This window comes from Octopus bimaculoides, chromosome 3, assembly GCF_046866305.1.
Source record: "Octopus bimaculoides isolate indiv1 chromosome 3, ASM4686630v1, whole genome shotgun sequence".
Lineage (NCBI taxonomy): Eukaryota > Metazoa > Mollusca > Cephalopoda > Octopoda > Octopodidae > Octopus > Octopus bimaculoides.
In genome coordinates, this window is record NC_142930.1 from 131,974,925 (window position 1) to 131,994,956 (window position 20,032).

At 37.3% G+C, this 20,032-nt stretch overlaps 1 protein-coding gene across 4 annotated transcripts in view; it reads left to right on the forward strand.

The window, feature by feature from the left end:
- The window catches only part of LOC106875667 (uncharacterized), a 92,115-nt gene that overhangs the window by 16,046 nt on the left and 56,037 nt on the right, over positions 1 to 20,032 (forward strand). For 2 of the 4 annotated variants that reach the window (XM_089349650.1, XM_089349647.1), the window contains exon 1: positions 9,519 to 9,977. The exons of the other annotated variants lie outside the window; for them this stretch is intronic. The gene's annotated coding sequence lies outside the window, so the exon portion shown is untranslated. Of the gene's footprint in view, positions 1 to 9,518; positions 9,978 to 20,032 lie in introns of those variants that run through there. 4 annotated transcript variants of the gene reach the window in all.

Here is a 20,032-nt window from a genome sequence, read left to right on the forward strand (position 1 = left end):
TTCAAAATCATTGATAAAACGATAACGGTTGTACCATTTCGAGTTTATTCGTCACGTGGTTAGCATACTACTATCTACACTAAATGTTTATGTAGGTGGGCCTAGAGATAAACATTTCCTATCTTCTATTTTTTATACATCAATTTATCGAACACTTTCTCAGCTGCTCTTCCAGTCTCTCCCCATCCATCCATCCATCCATCCATTTCTTTGTTGGTTAGTTGTTAAGCCTTTTATGCTTCAGCGGGTGTGATTTCGTTTAAATATATCTCTAGAAGATGCAAAAGTAAGTTCCCACATAGTTTTGTGTTTACGGCTTATTAATTGGGCAGAAGCATCGATATTTTCAGCTGTAAACACAAAACCATATGACCCCTTGTTTTTGCGTCTTCCAGGGTTATAGCCAAACAAAATCTCTTCTGCTGAAGTGTATCCGTGCTTCAAAGAGTTGGTATTTTTCTTAGATATATAAAACACATCCAGTTCCAAAAATTAAACGAATTTTTATTACCTTAATGTTCAAATTCAAAGAGAATATGAATTCCCTTTCCTTTTCTTTCTTCTACTCAATTGTGAATACGAGACACATTCTTGAATCATTGAGAGAAATATTTTCTTATGCATAAAAGCAAGAAATAAAAAAGTAAAATATAGCTGCGTGGTTAGAAGCTTGCTTCCCAACCACATGGTTCCGGTTCAGTCCCACTGCGTGGTTCCTTGGGCAAGTATCTTCTACTATAGCCTCGGGCCAACCAAAACTTTGTGAGTAGATTTGGTAGATGAAACAAAAAAATCCGCCGTATTATGTATACAGATGTGTTTTGTGTGTGTGTGTGTGTGTTTTTCCTGCATCACTGCTTGGCACCCGGTGTTGGTGTGTTTACGGCGCCGTATCTAGCAAGAGAGACCGAATAAGTATAAGTACCAGGTTGAAAAATTAGTACTGGAGTCGATTCATCTGACTAAAAATTCATCAAGGACGTGCCCCAGCATGACCACAGTCTAATGACTAAAACAAGTAAAATACTCCATTTGAAGGATTATGGAACTGATGAGTTTCACTGAAAACATTTCCATCGTAACCGTTATCAACTTAACATCAGCTTAATGCCCGCATGAGTTAGACAATTTTGCAATATACAAGACAAAAATGTATTTGGCAAAACCAATATAAATCAACATTATATGGTTATTTTCATCTTCTTTTTATAAATAATCGATAGATGCACACAAAACGCAGAATATGTGAAGTAAAAAGGAAGTGTATTAAAAGCACGCCATTAATATTGCATTCTGCAGTCTACATTTACAGCATTCACCTTCTATTTCCAGCTTACTGCGCATATATATAATTATTTGAAGTATGTGTTACGAGTAAGATGTAACAAGTAGAGATGTAACAAGTAGAGATGTAACAAGTAGAGATGTAACAAGTAGAGATGTAACAAGTAGAGATGTAACAAGTAGAGATGTAACAAGTAGAGATGTAACAAGTAGAGATGTAACAAGTAGAGATGTAACAAGTAGAGATGTAACAAGTAGAGATGTAACAAGTAGAGATGTAACAAGTAGAGATGTAACAAGATTAGGAAGGCTGTGTGTGGCAAGTTAATAATTTCTGATGAATTGAAATGAATTGACGAAAAATAGTCTATACGTATAACATACGTATTTTATTCATTCGTTACGTAATTACACAACTACGACGTGTTGGAAGAAAACAAAGGTTTATATGGAGGATGACAATCAGTTGTGATAAGAAAATCTCTTGTTAGTACTTGTACAAGGCGATGATGAAAAGTTCCTGGCTTTAAGGGTGTCCTGTACGGCCTGGTTGGAGGCCCAACCTTCCGAGTTCTTTTACAGAGCTTAGATAAACTGAAGGACCGCTGCAATATGTGTGTGAATCTGAGAGGGGAATATGTTGGATAAAATCATAATTAAATGATCCTCCTGTTTTTTTTTTTACCCATAGCCAGGAACTTTTCAGCACCCCCTTGTAGTAGTCGATGGAGAAAGAGTGCAAAGCTCATGCGAAAGAAGATTGTTAGTGTGCACGCCACAGATGACAGAAGTAAACTCTCTAAAAGTGGCAGAAGGAAAATGGCATTTTTTACAGTTGTCTCGAATATACACCTGTGTTGCAATCGAGATGGGTCACAAAAAAATGGAATTGAATGGCTTTTGTTTTCTAAAATTATACTTTACTTCACCCAAAATGACGGCGTTTAAGTGCAAATTTCGAGAACAATGGACGCAAAAACGAAGACCAAGTTTTCCATCTTTGGTTACGAATCCATTGTATATGTCCAGCATATGTATAAATAACCTAGTTCTGTTACATGTCCATACTTAACTCCGTACGCTTATTAATGTTAAACTGTAAGAGATCGAAAAGTTTCTCTTCTCCGCATAGAATCCGTACTTTAAATTTAACTAACTTGAGCTTGGAAAAGGAGTGCAACACAGTTATTTTCGTTACAGGAAGTGTTGCTTAAGTTTCAAGTAACTCATGCAAAATTAGGAAGACAAAACGAGCATAATTTTCTTACGTTTGTTATCCTCTTTCCCAAATTCACAGAACTGTTTCAGTTTTCTTTTTTCCTCTTTGTACCCCTCTCTACATCACTAGTTGATACTCTAGTTTCTTTTCTGCCACTATGCTTGTAAGTCTAAATACAATTCTTGTGTCATCTTTTTCCTGCGTTTTGATGTTCCCCAGTTTTGTTCTTTGTATATTTCTTGTCGTGAGATACCCAAATCTTTCTCGCAATCTTCCATACATTTGCGATCATCAGGATCCTGTCCCTTATTTCTAACGAGGATCCATCATTTTGAAATGATCGTTTTGCTACCTGCTTAAATTTGGAGTCCCATATTTCTATCACCATAAACATCTGTTGGTTTCAGGATTTCGTTACAAATAATATTTCAACACTTTTTAACTCTCAATTTCCCCTGTATTCATATATCTGTGATACACTTTTCACCTTATATATTTGTTCTATTTGTTAGATATACATTTTGTTCTCAATGGATTCTGAAGAATTGATAATGTCGGAAAGTTGATAACATTCCCCGTTTTTGCCAGGATGATATATATTTATGTATATTTTATTTCTTTTTTTTTTTTGTGCGAGTATCACCTATTTCAATGTAAAATAATAATTAGGCTATGTCACATGGATTTCAAAGACCATTTTATCTATCCCCGAAAGAATAAAAGGTAAAGATGACTTCGGCAGGATTTGAACTCAGAATATACAGAGCTGCCATAAATTCCGAAAGGCATGTCACCAGCGACTCCAGTACATGACTAGTAATTATTTTACACTGACCTCCGAAGGATAAAAAGCAAAGTCGACCTTGGCGGGATTTGAATTCAGAATATAAAGAACCGAAAGAAATGCCGCTACGCATTTTGTCCAGACACGCTAACGATTCTGTCAGTCTGCAGCCTTCTTCCATGTGATAATAACAAAGCCAAACATGTCGAGGTGGGTTACGGGGTGCACCAAGGGCAGAAAGATCTACCGTAGTTGACAGACTTGCGCAAAAATTGCACCATTTAAAAATCATAATTAGGATTTTTGTTTTTGGCATTTAATGAAAATCGTTCTGTTTTTAAAACTCAATTTAACATTGCGATGGTTATATGTTGTTTTGTTTATTATTTATTAATTTGAAGAGTAATAGAAAAATAACTGTGGATTTATCTACGTTTATACATGCTTCGGGTATTCTAAATTATACTTTGTTCTCTCTCTCTCTCTCTCTCTCTCTCTCTCTCTCTCTCTCTCTCTCTCTCGCATGTATACATCCATCCATCCATCCATACATACATACATACATACATACATACATGCATAGACACGTTATTTCACATTGCTCCAGTCCACTCAACTGGCAAAAATGAGTAGAACCTGTATTTGAAAGGGCCAGCCTTGTCACATTCTGTGTCACACTGAATCTCCCCGAGAACTACGTTAAGGGTACACGTGTTTGTGGGGTGCTCAGCCACTTGCACGTTAACTTCACGAGCAGGCTTTTCGTTGATCGCATCGACTGGAACCTTCGTCGTCGTAACCGACGGAGTGCCAGTTAATACACACACACACACACACACACACATTTTCACACCATCTGCAATCTTCACAGATAGGGCTTTCAAATAAATAACTGTAGATTTATTTACATCATACAAGAATGCGCGTGGTCAAGTGGTTAGGGTGTTACACTTACGATCGTGATTTCGATTCCCATATTAGGTGCTGCATTGTGTTCTTCAGTAAAATACGTTGTTTTAGTCTACTCAACTCACAATAAGTTTCAGCAATAGCTGAGAAGTTAACCCTGCGACGGACCGACGTCCCATTCAGTAACGAGATGTTATCTCAGTTACTTATTAGCCTTTAAAACCGGGTTAAGCTCCAGACTTATGAGTCATGAAGCTATTTTCAGATCTTAGTCCTAAATTACAAATGTTTCAGGTATCCGTAATTAGGCTCTATTCTATATAAATATATAATATTTAATAATGCATGTCTTGATTTAGTAATAGTAGAACCAATGTCTGGAGAAAGAAAAAAACCCAAAACAATCGCTCGTAATGCGTCCGTTCCTCCATTTAACATTCGTTTTTCTTTGCTAACATGAGTTTGGATGCGGACGTATCTGAAGTTGGATTTTACGGCTGGGTGTTCTTCCTGTCACCAACCCTTAATAACTAAGGAGTTATTCTAATACAATATATTTTAAAATTTTGGCTAAAGGACTAAAAACAGAGTGGGACAGTAGCTCGAACACATCGTGACACTTCTGTACATGAACCAGAAGCATGTCGGAAATTCTATTATCTTTTTATCTTCTTTTTCTTTTCTTTTCCTTGTTTTCACTCATTTGACTGCGGCCATGCTGGGTCACCGCCCTGAAGGGTTTTAGTTAAACAAATGAACCCCTGTACATATTTTTTTTAATGTGTGGTACTTATTCTACAAGTCTTTTTTTTTATCGAACAACTAAGTTACAGGGACGTAAACAAACCAACACCGGTTGTTAAGCAGTGGACACACACACATGCACACGCCATATACAACGGGCTTCCACACAGTTTCCAGCTTCCAAATCCACTCACAAAGCTTTAGTCAGTCGGGAGATTTCGTAGAAGACACTCACCCAAAGTGCCATGCCGTGGGACTAAACCCGAAACCAAGAGATTGGGGAGGGAGATTTTTACTGTACAGCCATGCCTGTGCCTATGTATTAGATAAAAAAATTAATCAAATTATATCTAAAATATGTTTTAAGTGCAATTTTAATTTCACTTACATCTACTCCCCATCTTCAGCAATAGCTCAAGCCAAACTTGTAAAAGTTCAGAGACAAATGATACTTGGCAATTTATTAACCCGAAAACCACCTTAATTTTATATATATATATATATATATATTTAACGATAAGAACGAAGAGTTAATAGAATCTCTAGCAGTGATTTTATCGATCTAAGATAAAGAGAAAAGTCGATCGTGAGAATAAAGCTTTAAATCCTTTAATCCAATATCAATATTACTGATTTAATTTTTTTTTAATTTCACTAGATCATTTGTTTTCTTCGCCATATTCTCTGTTTCAAATTTTGGCACAAGGCCAGCAATTTCGAGAGATGAGATAAGTCGATTACATCGACTCGAGTATTCAATTGGTACTTATTTCATCGACTCCTAAAGGATGAAAGGCAAAGTCAACCTCGACGGAATTTAAACTCAGAACGTAAAGACGAACAAAATGCCGCTAAGTATTTTACCCGGCGTGCTATCGATTCTGCCAGCTCGCTGCCTTAAGCATGATAATAATAATGTTTTCGAATTTTGGCATTAGTCCAGCAATTCCTGGAGAGTGAGGAGTCGATGTAATAATCGACTCACCTCAGTATTCAACTGGTACTTATTTTATCAACCCCCAAAAGGATGAAGGGCAAAGTTGACCTCGGCGGAATTTCAACTCAACGTAAAGACGGACGAGATGCTGCTAAGCATTTTTTCCGGATTGCTAACGTCTCTGCCTACTCGCCTCCTTAATAATACTGATGATGATGATGATTTTTTTATTGGCTGCAAGGCCCAAGATATGAAAGACAAATCAAAAGACGAAATGCAACACACAAAAGGTGGGATTTTCATCGATCAAAGAGAAACAACACCAACAAGGATATAACGAAAGATATAAATATAGAATTCAGAAAAATAAATAAATAAATAGAATCCTTAATAGCAAAGAAGTCCATCTAGGTAATTCGGAGAAGACCCCACACACAAAAGGTCCAGATTACTCTACTGTCTCCAAGGCATCGAAAGTGTCCTCATTCAGTTTCTTCCCTCCTACTTAGAAAAGCATATGCCGAGTAGGTTCATTCAGCCTCACCAGTCTTGCCACTCACATCCACGTTTCTATAACCAATCTAGAAGGTAGCACCTTCCTCTTTACCCTCATCATCTCTTTTAAGTGATACATGATGAAATTGATGGGAGCTTGGCTGAACAGAAAAGTGCTTCTGTACAACCTCTTTCGACACAATCACTAAGCAGAGGAAGATCTGCCTCTATTTTCTAACAAAGGAAGCCAAAGGAAACCGATGCATCGACCGATGGACTGGTCGGATTCGACCTGTCCATCGATCGGCGAGACAGTAGCTATTTAACACAAGCTCACACAAGTCACTTATGAACGGAAACTGAGCGATTACCTGTAGAACAGTTTCATCCCGTCGGATGTATCACAGACTGGTTCGGTTGTTGGTACTTGTCTTCTGTAGTACTACCATGCCAAAGACTTTTGTAAGTTGTCCATAGTCTCTGACATGAAAGTTCTCCAGAAGAATCCACCCAGACTGTTCTCGTCGATGCCCAAACCCAATCACAGGACATCATCACTCATATACTCAACAAACCCGCTATAGCAATCTTGAGTTGTTTTCTTGCTAACAACTTTGTTCAGCTGGTACAATGCTGTGAGCGCCTAACAACATTCTTGTTGCCAAACGCCCCATCATGGTCTACACTTGACCCATAGCTGCAGCTCGGCGAAATAGACAAGCAGCAGAAAGACGTCGCACGAAAGACGCCCTCACCAGTCGCTCTCAACGCATTCCGGCCAGTGCTGGATTAACCATTAAGCAAAATAAACACGTGCACAGAGCATCAAGGGAAGGCAGGGGCACCACTGAAATGGCAAATTGTTTACGGCACAAAAGAAATCACTTTAAACTTGCTAAAATAACATTCCATTGATTTATATAATCGGAAATATAATTTCCAAGTGTTTATGGTGTCATAGTGGGGATCTGATCAAATACTTTGCAATAAAAAAATGTAGGAGAAGACTTTTCGCATATAAATGAAATGAAAATATGCAAAAATAAATATTATATTCCATCTTGTTGTTTGTTTTGATTCGTTTTAAAAAATAAAAATGTATTCTATGGTTTATTATTGTTATACTTCGAATTACATATATATGGGGGCATCAAAATCTTTTAAGAGCTTAAGGCTTCTATGGGGCTTAATCCGGCCCTGGTTCCAACACATTCAGGAAAGGATCTTGAGATCACCACAAAGTAGGTCGTTGATAGAAGACGAATTTCCTGACCAGCAAGACCTAATCCTTCCATTAGAAGCGTAAAAACAAGCCCTTCAATCTAACCAGAAGTTTTATAAAACAAGTTACGACTGTCAGGTAGTAGTGCACCACAGAGGCGATGAATGCATTAGCTACTTCCCCACCCCGGCCTTTTGAAAACAGCTTTTTGGCCCAGTTCTGAATGAGATTGGCCACCCTACTCGCAACCCTTTCATAGTTCCTATTCACCTGGGGGTGTGATCTGAACCAGTATTTTCATTGGATCTTACTCTCTAATTTTGGCACAAGGCCAGCAATTTTGGAAGGGAGCAGGAGGTCAATTACATCGACGCCAATACTTGACTTGTTCTGTATTTTACCAACGCCGAAAGGATGGAAGGCTAAGTGGACCTCGGCAGTATTTGAATTCAGAATGCAAAGAATCAGAAGAAATGTCCCTAAGCATTAACAATCCCGTCAGCCCGTTGCCTTAATGGTTTCTGTTTTAGGCAACAAGGCCAGCAATTCGGAGGAGAGGCACTTCGTCGATACTATCGATTCCAATACTTAACTGCTACATCATCTTATCGACCCCGGAAAGGTAAAAGGCAAAGGGGATTTCGGTGGCATATGAAACGAGAGTGTAAAGAGCCAGAAAGGTTGCTGTAAAGTATTTTCCCCGACGCTTTAACGATTCTATTATTCAATCAGCCTCAATAGCTATCATAACATTTTCAAATTTGGTACAAGGCCAACAATTTCAACGGGGGCGGAAGTCGATTACATGGACCCCAGTTCTCCACTGATTCTTATTTTATCGATCCCGAAAAGATAAAAGGCAAAGTCGATCTTGGTGAAATTCGAACCCAGAACATAAAGCGCCAGAAATGAAGTGCCTTGCTCAAGGAACCATCGCGCTGCTAGTCCATGAATCGAACCAATGATTAGGACTGTCGTAACAGCATTATAAGCTCCTTTGCAATACAATGCGTTGGGACCCCTACTCTTATTTATCGGTAACAAGTCGTAGCAAACATTGATAATAATTAGGCTCTGAGACCTGTGGGATCCCTGGGCAACTGTCGTGTGCTCCTGCTTTAAGACAATACCACCTACAACTGTGTGATCGTGAGCCCAGCACCCTAGCCCTAGGTCATATAGTTTCACACACACACACACACACACACACATCTAAGAGTGTCATTTCTGTTGCTTGTACGTAACTGATGTTGAATTTGCTTGGTCATTAAGAATACATGAATATCACCCTCATGGGCAAACAACAAAAATGAATATTCTCAACATTGCATATTTAAAAGCCAAACCACAGAGCATTGGCTTCCGAGGAGCAATTAAAAATAAATGTGTACTGCTAAGCGTGGGAGAGCCTTCGAAAGTCATGGTAAAGGTGATTAGCTTGAGCGAGTAGTAGTGAAAACTAAATTACATTTTTTTAACTAATTACAGTTATGGTAATGAAAATTAAAGAGAGGAAAAAATATTATATACATATGCATTCAATATATTCTGCAATTTTAAATTTGCAACAAATACAAATAATGTTTATTTTAAAATAACACAAACGCATGCGCAATAGTAAATCAATAACAAGAACACATGAAACGGAGATTGACTGAATATGAGTGAATTATAGCCATTATTTACTTCCATACATTACTCAATTCAACTTTCTATTTTTAGTTGGAGGCCGTCCTCTGAGTGTGTTTGGAATACACATGCGCAGCTTCGTTATTTTTCTATAACAGTGCCTCACGTGTAGCCGCACGGGCTGACTAGTATAGAGCGAGGAAAAGGAAGAGTAGATCTAAGTACCTGACTGCAATTCTCCAGTCTGCTACTCCCACACATTGTTGCTACTGCTATCCCCGATCGTTCTAATACCATGCAAAGAGAAAACATTAATGGTGGAAGTGCGTCCCGACGACAACCTCTTATTAATTTAACTCTACCATTTTTGTCATATCCGTCACGGACGATCAAATATATTCTTCATTTAAATTGTATTTATCTTTTACATAAAGTTTAGTATTTTTTTACACTATAATTTTCTTCCTTCTATCCGAAAAACTTAATACGAAAATTGTGGGCTTGCTTAAAGATCTTCCAGCTTGGAGGATACGCCATCTTTTAAAACAAGCCTCGATCTTTCAAACCAGTTGGAGTTTGAGGAAATATTTATATATTACTAAATGCTAATATCTGGATATTTTACACTCATTCTCTCGGATTATAATTACCATTTCACTATTACCTCTTTATCATTTTTTTAAATACAATTATATCAATATGTATCCATAAACATAACCACCTAACGGATCTATAACATACTGATTCTACAGCCGTAAGTATATATTTATTTATATTGCTTCATATATTACTCTTTTACTCTTTTACCTGTTTCAGTCATTTTTGACTGCCTTTAGTCGACCGCAAATCGACCCCAAGACTTATTCTTTGTAAGCCTAGTACTTATTCTATCGGTCTCTTACCGAACCGCTAAGTTACGGGGACGTAAACACACCAGCATCGGTTGTCAAGCGATGTTGGGGGGGGGGGACAAACACAGACACACAAACACACACATACATATATACGACGGGGTTCTTTCAGTTTCCGTCTACCAAATCCATTCACAAGGCTTTGGTCGGCCCGTGGCTATAGTAGAAGGCACTTGCCCAAGGTGCCACGCGGTGGGACTGAACCCAGAACCATGTGGTTGGTAAGCAAGCTCCTTACCACACAGCCACTCCTTTATACTGTATATTACATTTTGTGTTCAGATTGCCTTTTACAATGTTATACCAGTCTTACTGATGTATTTTAATATAAACTATTCTGAGTGTTTATTTCAAACACACTCAGTTTTGTCTACAAAATCAAAGTAAACATTTCTAGATCATTCATTATTATGGGCCAGATGCCACTATTATTCATTACATGTTTTGCACTTATAGTTGTTTTTTGACCTATGTGCTGTTGACACATGCCACTTTTATCATTTCATATCTCAACAGAATTCAGGGTAACTCAATTGCACTCAATTGTCGTTAAGTTTTCATAGATCTGAGTCATGGCAATTTATACTGCAAATATTCTTTAGGAAATGTATGAACGTCATTTCTTCCCAGTCATCCTCATCTAAACAAGTGTTTATGTATGAAATAATTTCATGTGAGCGCCATAATCTATTAAGGTAAATCAGTTTGCAACAAACTGATTTTGCATTTCGTTTACCTGTTGGCACCGTTCTAATTAACTTCGGTTTCTAATCTTTGGAAAAGGCACGAACATCACAATTCTTGTTTCTAATTTCAGATTTTATGTATAATACAATTTTATATTTACTTAATCTATGAAACCTTTTTTTTTTTTTTTTGTAACTGATTTGTTATTATTTAGCACTAGGTCAGCTCTGATCGAGTAGATCTATGCTCAAAGACATTCCATGAGCATCGCATTTTTTACCGCTCTACATGGTGACCCAAGTCCAACCTGTGGTCTATTGTAACTGGTTACATTGACAATGCTTTGTGCACCACTGCCCCTAAATAAATTCTCTTTATCATCCCTAATTTTAATCCAAACCTTAAGACTTAAAACACATTTCTAATTTGTATAGGTTGCAGGCAGGAGCATCTTAACATTATAGCTCTTTCCCCATTGCATTGGGCCCTTGCATACACAACTGTAGCGTGCACACAATAAGCATAGGTGACCTAAACTCATGGGGTCCCCAAGCAACTGCCAAAATGTGCCCATGCCTGTAAGATCACATTGGTAGTAATGTGGGTCAGTTTGACTTAAGATTATTGATTTGCTATCGAACACTTTGAACTCTTTCATGCGTGTAAACTCACCTGTTTCATCCCCGAGTTAGCGCCACTTAGTTACTTTTCCTCATCCATATCCTTTATATTCTAAATAATGTTTTTAAAGTTTATTTCACAGACACTAATCCCAAATTTTTATTATAATCTATACTTCTAAGAGTATTTTTGATTTGTATTTTCCTGTTCATTGAAAAATGACTCGAAAATTATGCCGTCCGATTTATGCTTCAGTTTTTTGAGCCCATAGCCTAAATATTTAAACTTTTTTTGTACGTCTTTTTTTTTTCTTCTATTTGTTAAAATATAAAGTATCCACTATATTGGGCACATATAAGGGATGTAAAGCATTAACCCTATTTATGCTGTGTTTAGACTTGACAGTAGAAAACATTGGCCCTTTACAACCATTATTAATCTACCTGTTAGGTAACTTTTCTCTAATCCCTGTAAACTTAATGCCAGAGTGAGCCTATTTATTAATCTCTTTCACTGAATTGCAACCCAGCAAGGGAAAGAACCTCTAAGCTTATGGTTCTCGACTGAGGTCCATATTATCCTCGTGGGGCCATATTAGAGTTTATTGTCAGGGTTTGTGCAATAAATTGGGGGGTTTTTTATACAGTTCTTAATTTGATTATAAAAATATAGTAGAAATTTTTAAACATCGAATGGTTATGTGGTCCATTCTAGTAAAATAGGAATCAGAGGGGTTCGAGAACCACTGGCTCGATCTGCAAGAAATAGCAGCCAAATCTCTCAATCCACACACCCTGTATTTAAAAAAAAAAATAGTGACATTCGATATGCACTATTTTGAACAATAAATATGGTGGCTATGATTAAAATGCATCTAATTATGTTTGGTGAATCCAGGTTCACCCTGGGTTAAACAACAACAGCATTTTTGTTTTAATATCTTGCATTGCTGCTACTTAACTCGTTTACCTGGCGCACCCACCTCCACCACCATTACCACCATCGTCACCTGCTTCCTTCAGATCACGTGTACTTAAATCATTTCTTATTTCGTCTACCTTGTTGCGTGGTTTCACCACCTATTATTGTCAGGGCAAAATATATAATCGACACTGTTCACACTAGATGTTAATGATTAGAGTTTATTGGTCTAGATTTAGCCGACTCGTTTAGAAAACAGAAGCATGTGAATATTAAACACTCCGAAAGTTTATTTGTTACATAAAAAAAGTTCAGAATTAATCGCCTGCCCCGTCTCCTCCGAAATTTCAAGCCTTGTGTCCAAGTTTAGAAACTTACCTTTCATCTTTTCGGAGTTGATAAAATAAATACTAGTCGGACATTGGAGTCGATGTAATCGTCTAGTCCACCTTCTCCGCCCCAATTTTCTAGCCTTGTCCCTATAGTAGGAAACATTGTTATTACTCTTTCCTACTCTGGGCACAAGGCCCGAAGTCTTTGGAGAGGGGGCGAGTCGATTAGATCGATCTCAGTACGCAACTAGTACTTAATTTATCGACCCCCGAAAAGATGAAAGGCAAAGTCGAATTTGAAGTCAGACGAAATACCGTTAAGCATTTCGCTCGGCGCCTAACAACATTGTCATTATTAAAGCAGCAAGCTAGCAAAATCGTTAGCACGTCGGACAAAATGCTTAGTTGGCATTTCGTTTGTCTATGTCCCGAGTTCAAATTCCTTCGAGGACAGCTTTGTCTTTCATCCTCTCGGGGTCAATAAAAGCACTTAGTAGTAGAAAGGATTATCATTATTAGAAAATATCATCTGTCGATAAAATAAATATGAAAAGAGTGAAGGGGAAATCAAATTACTGGGGACATACGTCACCGAATACTGAATATTTGAATTTGTTTGCATCACATTTTCTGAGCTTCCTGTAAGCTTCATAGAGTAAAAATATTCGGAGTTCAATTCCCGCCGAGGTCAACTTTACCTTTCTTCCTTTCTGGGTCGATGTAATCTTGAGCCCACTCCTCAAAATTGCTGACTTTTGTGTTAAAATTAGTAAAAAAAATTGCTTTTCATCCTCTTGGGTTTTCGTAAAATAAATAGCAGTCGAGCTCTAGGGGCCGATGTGATCGACAAAGCCTCTACATCCAAGATTTCAGGTCTTGTGGAAGGGTGTGTTTTTTTCTTCTCAGAACGTCAAAACGGACAAAATGCTTAGCGGCATTTCGTCGTCTTTACGTTCTGAGTTCAAATTCCGCCAAGGTCGACTTTGCCTTTCATCTTTTCGGGGTCGATAAATTAGGTACGCACTGGGGGTTGATGTAATCGATTAGTCCCCTCCCTCACAATTTCAGGCCTTGTGCCTTTAGTAGAACGCATTATTATTATTATTATTATTATTGTTATTATTATTATCATTGTTATTATTATTATTATCATCATTATTAATTATTATGATCATCATTATTATTATGATCATTATTATTATTATTATCATCATTATTATTATTATTATCATCATTATTATTATTATTATCATCATTATTATTATTATTATCATTATTATTATTATTCAAGCACAGTCACTTGGATTTTTAGTGTTGCCAAACATCTGCACAAAGAGAGGGAGGGAGAGAGAGAAAGAGAGGGAGGGAAGGGAGAGAGAAAGAGAGGGAGGGAAAGGAGAGAGAGAGAGAGAGAGAGAGAGTCTGAAAATTGCATTAATACAGATGACGTTGTTACTGATCCCTTTCAGAAAAGTCTTGGAATCCCCTGCCATTCTACTTTTATTAAAACATAAAATTAAAGAAATATTGTTTTTAAGAGAGAATTTATTTATTTAAAAATCATATATTTTTGTCGTTTTGAAAATGGTGTTATAAATTGCTATTATAAAATGAAATTCTATTAAATTTTGTCAAAAGACCCCTTATCTTGCGAAACTTAGGGGGATCTGCGAAATCCAATTTGAAAAACCCTGCACTTAACGTCAATATCTTTATTTTATATATTTATTCTATTAACCAATAAATAAATAAAATAAGTGATACGAAAGTACAGTTTTTTGTTGTAAATTATGAATTTTTAATTAAAAGTATGGCTGTCAACCAGGTTAATTGGGATAGGCGTCTAGATAAAATAAAATCTGAAAGAAAATCACGCTACTTATTTAGAAAGCGAAGTCACGTTGGCTTGCTTTTTCATTTATTCAATAATTACCGTACTTTTAAGAGATAGCAATAACTAACTTAGATATTTACTTAATTTAATTTTATAAAAAGTATATTTGAATGTAAACTGCTTCAGATATCTGAACCATTTCTTATTTTGTTATGTCACTTGTAAAATTAGTGAATATAAATAGAAGTATTTATTGTAAAAATGACTTTTTAAAAAAGCACCTTTTAAATGCAATATTTGTTGCATCATTGCGTGACTGCTGCTCCTGCTGCTATTTTTAGTAAGCTGCTTGCTTGCTTGCCTTAGCTCCCACTTCCTCTCTCTTACAGGACCGACTAGAAACGGCAATGCTTGTCAATTCACATGTTTCGACGGGTGACCATTGTCATGGTGGTCTCTTTCACATGTTCGCTGTACTTTTCAGAATTACTTTTCTACTCGTGTCGGTTAATACTGTTTACTAATAGAAATGACCAGGAATAACCGCTGAACGATGATTTTACTTTTTTTTTTTTTTTTTTTTCAAATTATATATATGAAATTTTATTTTTATTAAAAAAAAAAACTGGTGCTTGATTATTCCATTTACGCCGAATTTTTTTAGGTTTCTTTTTTCCGCCAAATCAGCGAGTCACTCGCTTGGAAATGTGACATGAACTTTACATTACGTCATTCTTTGTCACATTACAGTGGAAGTCGCTTATTGTTATCAGTTTTTTTTTTACGAAGCCTTCGCGATAACAAAACCAGACGACATTAAACAAATGAAAAGTTTGTTGGTGCTGTTTTTGATAACCGGTCGATGACATTACTCGTAGTTCTAATTAGTGGCACCCGCTGTGCATTTATATACAGTGGAAGCCGCATATTGTGATCACTTTCCAATGCTTTTTTTAATAATAATAATAACCGGCTGATGGCATTTGTGATTCTATATATAGGGTGTCTAAGCGCGCGTCTATATATACAGTGGAAGTCGCATATTGTGATCACTTTCCAATGCTTTTTTTATAATGATAATAATAATAACCGGCTGGTGGCATTTGTGATTCTATATATAGGGTGTCTAAGCGCGCGCGTGTATAAATATATATATATATATATATATATATATATAACACGCACCGATTTTGCATAACCAAGCTAAGTACTCTTTTTTAACCTCGACTTTGCTATTTTGGAGGACAACAAAATAAAGTACCTGTACTATTATATCAACTGAACTAAAAATACTTTTATAATTGTTTCTAATCTTCGCATGAGCAACAGTTATTTGAAGGGAAGGGTTAGTCAATGCCATCTACCCCAGTAGTTAACTGGTACTTTATTTTATCAACCCCAGACGGATGAAATGCAAAATTAACCTCATAGGGATTTGAACTCAAAATGTTATGGTGCTGGAAGAAGCACATCAAGGCACTTTTACCAACGCTTTAACGTTTCTACCAATCCACTACTTTGATGATGATGATGATTGTTTATAATATAAACGCAAGATCTGAAATTTTGAGGGGAGGGGTTAGTCGATGTCATCCCCCCCCCCCCCGTACTTGACTGGACCTTGAAAAGATAAAGAAGTGGAATAAATAGCTCAGAGTATTTTGTCAGGGGAGAGATTAATTGATACCACCAGCACCAGTATTTGAGTGGTACTTTGTTTCATTGACCTTGCGAGGATGAAAGACAAAGTTGACCTTGATGGGATTTGAACTCAGAACTTAAGAGTTCAAACAAATACTGCAGTTCTTCTAATGATCCTGCCAGCCCAACTCTCATGATAATTAAACATCATGTTCCATGCTGGTTTTGGTTGATGGTTTGACAGGATTTTGATGAGTCTGAGGACTGCATCATGCTCCAATGTCTGCTATGGCATGGATTTTGTGGCTGGATGCCCTTCTTAACCATACCATAGTGTTTACTGGATGCTCTTTTTATGGCACCAGCATACAGCTTGCAGGACAAAGATCACGTTTGGCTGAGTGGAGCTACAGTAGAGAGGAAGGCAGTTTATGCTAGATGAAGAGGTTTGAGAGAAAGGGCCAGAGCAGACCAAGTTTCTTGTAGAGGAGCTAATTGGCTACTTGCATAAAAGGGTGAAAGGCCAAAATGATCTGTGGAATTTAAACTCAGAATGTAAATAACAATTTTAAAAGACTAGGACTAATACTGCTTGAACAATTCTGCCAATCCTATCAAAACTGTGTACTTATTAAAAAAAAAAAAAATTGATAACTTTATTTTTGTACAATGAATAGGGCTTCATTTAAGTTTTGAGTTCAAATCTAGCCAGGATTGACTTTGTCTTTTGTCTTTCCAGGGACAATAACAGGTATCGGTTGCAAATTGCAAAGTTTTTGAATTTAAGAAACCAAACACTCTTCAATTATCTAGTGCTCTCATTTATAGCACACTGTTCTTTATTGCTCATTAATAGCAAAGTGGACCGAGCCAGTGAGAACAGGCTGTTGTAATCATGGATCAGCTCTGATCCAGGAGACCTATTATCAAAGCTATTATCTTCTTAACCTTTGATCAAAGTTGTTACCATTCTAATATTTTTTTGAGTCTATTAAGGACTAGTCTATTAAGTCTATTAAGGACTACCTTATCCAATGTGTTTGTTTCAATTTTTTTTCTCTTTTTTTTGCCAAGACAGTGTATAACTTGAGGCTGATTTGCCTGCTTTTTCTAAAATGTTCCGCACACGTGTAGAGACTCTCTCGTTGACTCAATTGAGAATTAGTTAGGTGTCTTTCTCAGAAACAGAGTGGCTGGGTCAAACAATAAAATATTTCTCACACAAGAAACCGGTTGAAGATAGAGTTCACAAGACTTGTTTGTGTACTGATTAAGAGTATCACCATAATGAATGACTTCACCAATCCTACTTCAACACGCACACAGACATGTGCATGCAATTAGCTGCATTCAGCTGGTGAGTAGTAGGTGATTAAGACAAACAAGGATAAACTACTGCTGGATCAAGTTTATGTCAGCTTCAATTTGTTGTTGTTGCTGTTTCAGTTATCCTCTTGATAAAAAGTCAAGAGTATTACATGATAGATACCTGCACAGTCATGCAGTTCACTCTATCCTACATAAATAAGAATTTATGAACTTAGTTGTAACTAACATGAATGGATGTAGTAGGTGATTGAAAAGGTTGTACTTCTAAAACTGAGGGTAATTAGTAATCCTCTAATGAAGCCAATCGGCTTAAAAGTAGGCGACAAAGTCCTGATCATGTCAAGATTTGCAACTGGGTTTGGTTCCATTACAGTTCTGATCCCCAGTGGGAAGATTTGACTGTTGCAACATTTATTCTGTTTTTGCCAAAACTTAAGGTCATGATAGCTAGTCAGATGTAAGGTCAAATGAAATTTTGAAGCTATTTCACTTCACCTTTTAAGATCAAGTCAAAGATTACTGTTTCTTAACAGCCATTTGCATGGGCCGAATGGCATCTATTGAGACAGATTTCCTAAGGCCAGATGCTCTTCCTGCTGCAAACACTTGCCTATTTCTAAGCAAAGTTATATTTTCCCATAACCAGACATGCTTTTGTATGACATTTATTTACAACATTCACATAAAGTCAATACAAGGACACACTCATACAGATATATGATGGGTTTCTTTCCTGTTTTGACTACCAAATCTACTAACAAGACTTTGGTCAGCCTGGGGTTATAGTAGAAGACATTTGCCCAAGGTGCCACACAGTGGTACTGAGCATGAAACTACATGGTTGGGAAGCAAACTTCCTACCATATGGCCATGCCTGTACTTATTGGTATTTGATAAGGGGAATTATTTTGGAGTTTTCCAGAGGGGCAATGATTTTTTGATTTTTTTATATATCGGTGAAATACTAAATAGATTCCACAAACTATTTTTCCTTCTGTGCAGAAGTAGACCAAAGAAGGATATTGCTAACAAGAGCTGTAGGTGGCTCTGGCCAAATATAATCGATACCAAGTGAGGACAGTAATAAAGCCATTTATGGAAATAATGTGAAACCTTGGCTGGAGATTGGATACTTGCAAAATGTTAAACGTTCATTTTTCATTGTTTAGTTATTGATTTTTTTTTCCCCCATTGTTCAGTTATTGATTTTATTTCCATGTGTTTAACATAGATAATACCTTATTTGGCAAATAATTCCTTATTTGGCAAATAACTCCTTATTTGACAAATAATTCCTTATTTGAGAAATAATTCTTTATTTGGTAAATTATTCCTTATTTGGCAAATTGTTCCTTTTTTGACAAATAATTCCTTATTTGGCTTAAGTTATACTGGTTTATTTATTCAATTATTATTGCTATCTGCTAGCCCCCCCCCCCTCCCCGACTTGTGTGTTCCACCCACACATAACAAGAAAACTTTTCATTCACCCTACCCCAACAAACCAATCTACATCTCCACATCTCTTCTCTTCTTCACAGTTCCCCCCCCCCCTCATACACTATGCCTAGCTCTCACTCGCCAATCCTGTCCTCACACCCCTGTTCCTTATATCATTGCTATCCAGTAGCCCACCCCCACGCAACTCTATTTATACCCAGGTTTTCACCACTCACTCCCCACTTCCGCACTCTTTAATCACACTTCCTTCACAATATCCTGCCACTTATATTATGTGGCGTTCGAACCTCAATGGTATGCCCTGGTACTTGTCACCACCTATATCTCGCTCTTCCATTACTCAACCATCCCATTTATATTCTTATCTCCGCCCATTGTGAGTATGCCTGGCATTTTGCCACCATCTCTATCCCACTCTCTCCTTCTCCTGCACTTCTCTCTGGTTGAGTAACCATGTATTTCCTTTATGGTAGCACACCTGTTTCTGTCTTCATTTGTGATCTCTCTCTCTCCCCTCCCTCTCTCTCTCCTCCCTCTCTCTTCTTTCTCTTCTCTTCTCTCGCCATCTCTCTCTCTCTCTCTAGCCGAGTAACTTTGTACTTCCTCTACCGCAAAGCACCTGTTTCTCTCTCACTATAACCTTTCATCATCCTACACAAGATCTCCTCTCTTCTTGAAAATTTTTGTTTTGCAAATTACTTGGTGACCCTGTCAGTACAGGTGCCACTTAAAAGCACCCAGTCCACACTGTAAAGTGGTTGGTGTTTGGCAGGGCATCCAGCTGTAAAAACCTTGCTGAAACTGACCTCGCCTGTGCTTGTTTCATGTAAAAGGCATTAAGTCCACTCTGCTGGGTGGTTGGTGTTAGGAAGGGCATCCAGCTGTAAAAATCCTACCAAAACAGTCACAGACATCTGGTGCAGTATTCAGCCGGGCTGGCTTTTGTGAAACCATTCTATCCATTCTAGCATGGAAGGCAGATGTTAAACAATGATGATGATATTTCACGATAAGGAAACTATGTAAAACCTTTTATATTATTTGTTAAACCCAAATAAAAGCCCATGCAGTA